This window comes from Mangifera indica, chromosome 1 (genome assembly GCF_011075055.1).
Source record: "Mangifera indica cultivar Alphonso chromosome 1, CATAS_Mindica_2.1, whole genome shotgun sequence".
Taxonomy (NCBI): Eukaryota; Viridiplantae; Streptophyta; class Magnoliopsida; order Sapindales; family Anacardiaceae; genus Mangifera; species Mangifera indica.
This window is the reverse complement of record NC_058137.1, coordinates 9,976,219-9,982,767: the sequence shown is the minus strand read 5'-3', so window position 1 is coordinate 9,982,767 and position 6,549 is coordinate 9,976,219. Positions and strand designations below refer to the sequence as shown.

Below are 6,549 nucleotides of genomic sequence, written 5' to 3'. Positions count from 1 at the left end.
ATAAATTAACTTATCAATCATGTTCTTATGAATCTTTCACAGATTCCAACATTATTATCCTTCTTCATTGATCACAAAAAAGTGCTAGTGGTTCCAAACTTCATTACATTCTGAAAATCATGAATGACCTTCTTAAATTCTTTTACATCAAAGTGGCATTATTATCTTTTCGTAGAAGACAAACTTAAAGACACCAAAGTAAGTCTACTACCAACCCTTGTTGTCTTGGCGTTGGCGGCCAAAGCAAGTGGTATTTTAGGTATATACTATCCTGAGAATCCGTGCCAGGTTTCATGGCGGTTCTTAGGTCGGCGGTGGTGACGTATACTCCACCTCATTTTCTTGCATGGCTGGTTACACAATTCACTTGTCCATGTTTTGGAAAAATACTAGGAGTGAGTGTCCTCAATTATTACCATGAACCATCATTTATGTTAAACACACAGACAGGTTGTATTTTATCATTAAAAAAATTTTTATATGAATTTTCAAACAAATTATTTTTACATTTGAAAAATATAATGTAATTCTTCAGTGCAAAAACTCAGTTGTAAAGAGTTGCTCATCGTGAGGGTATTCAGAACTGGTTTATCAGAGTAAAATAGTAGTAAGTAGTAAAGAGAGGAATGACAAGGAAAGTGTAAAAATTAATTTCATTATTTAAAATTCTTATAATACTCACTGCAAATACAAATTGAAATTTCCTAACACTCAAATATTCAAAAAGGCATAAAGCCAAACATTTATTCGGGTATAAACTCCATGGCTGCTTCAAAATCCTCTAATTTGATGGTAAGCAATTCATCCCTCTCTGCACAATCATCACTAAGCCTAAGATCCAAATTCCCCTTGGCATTATTTAACATTATATCCACCAAACCTCCATTCATCTTCATACGCTGTGTTTTTATTGTCTCTGTCTTTATTAACTCTGCAATGGCGTCCACGGTACAATCTGAATGCAATTTAAATCCCTACAACAAGCTATCCTTCGGCTGATTTTTCATCTTGTTATGGAGAACATTAGCTAATTCTTCACAGCTCAGGTCTTTGAAATTAAAAAGGTTAGTAACCCTTCTGCTGAAACCTTCATTAGAAGATATTACACGATTCATTGCTTCATTATAGCCAGCAAATATGACTAAAACCCTTCCATTGTCCATGCAAGACATTATCTCTTCTAAGGCTTCTAACCCATAATCACGGCCACTTCTCTCCTCAGGTATTAGTCGATATGCTTCATCTACAAAAAGAATGCCTCCTTCGGCTTCTTTGATCTGAGAACAAAATTAATTAATTTTCTGTCAAAATAAAGCATAAACTCTAAGGTAAACAAAGAATACAAGTCCATCAAATTATATAGAGTTTTTAATGAATGAATTTCTTCCAATGTTAACATATGATATGCAAAGCAAATTGTTCTACCTTACTCCTAGTCTTTGGTCCAGTATGACCAATATAGTGACCAATTAAATCTGTCCTTCGAACTTCTTTTACTTTATCGGTTTCCAAAACTCCCACACTATGGAGTAGTCTACCAAGGATTCGAGCCACCATAGTCTTACCTGTCAATTATGAAAAAAATTATTTAATTAAACAAAAATATTTGATTTAGGGTTTATGGTTCCAATTTTACCCGTTCCTGGATTCCCAAGAAATGCCATGTGAGGAAGTGTTCCAGCAGTGCCGATTTTCAATCCAATGACCCTGCGCCTGTCATTCAAAAGAATGCCCTTTGCCCATTTTCGAAGTTGCGTCTTGAGTTCATCCATACCCACAATATTTGACAGCTCTTTTTGGGGGGCATCCATCCTTTCTTTTTGCTTGCTACATGCTTCTTGTAACTTCTTCTGACGAGGGAGTATCAAATCAAGCAACTTCCCATTACCTTGGATTTTTGAAACATAATCTACAGAATTCATGTCCTCCTGCATTCAAAGTTACTTCAATTTCTGCTACCTAGCATGAAAAAAAATAATTATTTTAGAATATAAAATGCATACATCATCTGTAGCATCACAATCGGCTTTGTGCTCGAGCAATGTCTCGACAATTGAACAGTCTTCAGCTCGAATTGAGTGTAAAACAGAAAGCATTAATGGTGTCACTCCATACTGCATGTAAAAATGGTGGAAAAAAATGAAGAAAAATATATCACTCTCACATTTTTCAGGAGAAGCATTTCTGAACGAGAATATAATGTTCAAATATGTATAGAGCACCTTAGTTTTGGCTTCAACAGGAGCACCATGAGAAAGAAGTAATTTTGCAGCTTCGTTGCACCCATTCTTGGCTGCTACATGCAATGGAGTTTCTCCATACTGCAAAACTCAACAGATCAAAAAACGCAAACTATACAACAGATTTTTTTTTTTTTACTAGCATTTTTTCGCTTCCATGTCAACTTTACTGCAGAACACACCATATTTTTCGCTTCCAAGTCAACGTTATCACCTCCTTTCCACTCAAGCAGAAATTTCACTATATCTGTCTTGTTGGTAGCAGCAGAAAGATGAAGGGTTGTCTCCAACATCTGCGCTTAACCCAAAATTAATTCATAAATTGGATGGTAAACACACTCATCTTATTGTACTTAGATTAATTAATGACAGGATATGTGAAACGATGAACGATTTGTGTAACAGAAAAGCTAACCCTAGTTCTGTGACGAGAGATGAACGAAAAAAGATGGAAGGGAGAGAGTGAGGAACTCTCTGGTATTTAGAAGAGAGAGAGAGAGAGTAAATTTTTATTAATACTTAATAACAATTACACGTGACCACCGGTTTTATATGCATGTGGTTAGAGTGACAAATTCCCGCCTTAGTTATTATCAAGTGCCATTTAAGCCCACTACATTTCCTGACTTACATGTCAATTCTTCCAAGGTTTGATTACCTTGCAATTATACCCTTATATACTAACATCCCCCCTTAAGCTTGACCCTCTCTGTAGGTCTATTTTCACCAGCACTCTTTCTCCACCCCAGAGTGCACCTCAGTTCGAAAACTAGAATAAAGCTTAAGAAGAGCAAGAATGATTGTTGTTGTTCTTGTCACTAAACACAATATCCCTTGGTAACTTCCAGTACAAGTATGTGAGAAAACAATGCTACCCAGTAGTGTCTTGAAGTGGAATTTCTAGATTGGTATGGAATTCAGCAGTGCTACAGCAGTGTGCCTTGAAGTGGAATTTCCAGATCAGTATGGGATTTAGCTGTGCTTGACAGACTCAGACTCCTTTTTCTTTTCTTCTCAGTTTTTTCATTTTTTTTCCTTTTCTCTTTTTTTTTTCTTTTTTCTTTTTTTTTTCTTTCTTTCCTTCGCTCTTTTTTTTCTTTCCTTCTCCTTTTTTTTTTTACACTCAATGGCAATAATATCAAGAATTATTCAAGTTATTTGAGATTTCCAAAAGAAACTACCTTTGCATACCATCTGATTAGTGAAGTCTCAAATTCTGCCAGTCCAACCTTTTTTTTTTTTTTCACCTCTAGCTCAATATGTCAGGATACCATAATAACAATGATGCCAAAATAAATTATATTTGAGAGGTTTAGGAAACTACCTTTTTCATACCTTCTGATTAGTAAAGTCTCAAAGTCTGCCAGCCAATTTTTGTATGTTCTGACTAGTAGAGCGCCAAATTCGGCCAATCACTTTCTCACACCACCAGATCAGCATGCAGTAGACCTTTTTTTTTTTCTTATAATCACAGTATCACACTATACAAACAGCTTCTAGGATCAACAAAACCACTTTCAAGAGTCAAATTTATCAGTAAGTTTTGCAAAAAAATTACAAGAAGCCAATTTATCAACAAGTTATGCACAAACAAAATACTAATATTAGAACAGTACAGGTCAACAGGTTATGCACCATTCAGATATTGACATCAGGACAACACATAGCTCAACAAGTTACATGATCACAATATGATTACCCAAACACTTTGCCTGTATTTATACCCATATAAGATATCTGTAAATCAGCAGTGTAAAAAAAACAGAAGCATACCCAATAGTCTGTGCATCATTTAAACAATTCTGATAACAGAGCTAAGTAGCCACTATTCCAAGAATTTCCCATGGAACTCATACTGCACATATTTAATGCATTACGAATATTCTCAAATTTAATAGCTAACAATGCTTTGGTGAAAAGGTCTATGTTTTGGTGTTCAGTAGGTACATACTGAACCACAACATTTTTGGCAGTAACTTGGTCTCTTATATAGTGAGCATCAATTTCAATGTGTTTCATGCGTGCATGAAAAACAAGATTTGCAACAAGTGCATTTGCACTTTGATTATCACACTAGATGACTGGTGGTTTGAGAAATTCTAAATGCAATTCACTAAACAAAGACTTTAACCAAGCAATTTCAGTGGCTATGTGTGTTAGTGCATGATACTCATCTTCTATAGACGATAAGACAGCCATCTTCTATTTTTTTTAACTCCACTAAACTAAGTTTTTACCAAGAAAGACACAATAGCCAGTGGTGGATTGTCTATCATGTAGACTACTAGCCCAATCAGAATCAGAATAGCATTCTAACTATAGATTAGACACATTATGAAATAAGAGACCATAATCAAGTGTTCCTTTGATGTACCTCAGTACTCGATTACAAGTTTTTCATTGTAATTTAGTAGGAGCTTGCAGAAACTGACTAAGTTTGTGGACATCATATGCAATATCATGTCTAATGAAAGTTAAATACTGCAAGGCTCCTATTAGACTCCTATACAATGATAGATGTTCAAACTTTTCACTATCTCCAGGATACAATTTGGTTTTAATTGTAAAAGGAGTGATGCAAGGTTTGGATTCAAACATGTTTGTTTTTGACAAAAAATCTTTTGCATACTTAGTTTGACTCGAATGCAATCCAATGTGGTTACGAAAAACTTCAAAACCCAAGAAGAAATGTAAAACACCCAAATCTTTTAATGCAAATGCTTGATTTAATTGAGTAATGACTTGTGTGATCACAGAGCTATGATTTCCAGTTAACAAAATGTTATCAACATACACAAGTACATACATAATCACATGACTAGATTTATAGATAAACAAACTTGTATCAAAGATAGAAGAAACAAATCCCCATGCCATAAATGCATTTCTCAACTTCTCAAACCAAGCTCTTGGAGCTTGTTTTAGTCCATATAAGGCTTTATTTAACTTGCACACCTGCTTACCATTCTTAGCACATTCAGAAAACCCTTCTAGCTGGCTCATAAACACAGTCTCAATATGATCACCATTTAAGAAGGCATTATTCACATCAATTTGTTTAATTTCCCAATTGTAACTAACAACACTTAAAATTATTCTAATAGTAGCATATTTAACAACAGGACTACAAGTTTCAAAATAGTCAATCCCAGGTGTTTGTTGGAAACCCTTGGCAACTAATATGGCTTTATACTTCTGAACAGACCCATCTGGATTGTGTTTCACTTTAAAAACCCATTTACACCCAATTACATGCATATCATTAGACATAGGAACTAAAATCCAGATGTTGTTAGCAACTAAGGCATTATACTCATCTTACATTGCTTGCTTCCAGTCTGAATCAAGTAAGGCCTCTGTAACTGTTTGAGGTTCAGTTTTGACAATAGATGAAATGAGAGACATACGTGTAGAATATCTTGTAACATTGGAGGTAATGCACTATTTTGGTTTTGGAAGTTTTCTTGTTTTAGTTCTGGTTAACATGGGATGTGTGTTGAGACCAGCAGTTTCAAATTGCTGACTTTGACTGATGACATTAATGCCTAGTGGATTAGATTGAGTATCATTTAAGAATGGAGACTAAGGTTAGGTAGCATTAGATTGGCTTAGTTGTGACCTAGAAATAGTAGGCTTAGGTTGAACTGGAAGAGATGTTGGTGTACCAACAGATAGAATGTAGTTCTCAGAGAATTACTGAACATTATCAGGTGCAAGAGCAGATAATTTACTATCAGACATGCTGGAATTAGACTTGTTTATCTTTGGAGAACAATTTGTAGATGAGGGAATTTATATGTTATAGTACCCTTATCTTCATATTGAAGACAAATCATTTTTAAAGAGAGGGACTTTGTTTAAACTGTGGATCATGCAGAAAAAGAAAGACAATTTCATTAAACTTTACACTTTGAAAGATGTAAATTTTTCCTAAGGAGGACAGACATTTATATCCTTTGCGAGATAGGCTATAACCAACAAAGACACATTTTTTTTGTGTGGAAGGCAAATTTATGTGACTGATAAGGTCTTATATATGGAAAAGTAGCACACCCAAACACTTTGAAAGTAAGATAGTTAGGACTTTTGTGAAACAGTAATTGAAAAGTGACTGAGAATCAAGAACAGGAGAAGGAAGTCTATTACTAAGGTACACAACTGTGTGAAAGGCAAGCCACCAGTATTTAAGTGGCATACCACTATAAGCCAGCAAAGTGAGACTACTTTCAACTATTTGCCTATGTTTTCTTTCAATTCTTCTATTTTGTTGATGAGTGTAGGGACAGGGATGTCTAAAAACAATTCCCAA

The 6,549-nt window shown here is 34.9% G+C and overlaps 1 pseudogene; it reads right to left on the bottom strand.

The window, feature by feature from the left end:
- Positions 1–639: 639 nt before the first annotated feature.
- Positions 640–5,510, bottom strand: LOC123213703 (annotated as a pseudogene).
- Between the last annotated feature and the right edge of the window lie 1,039 nt (positions 5,511–6,549).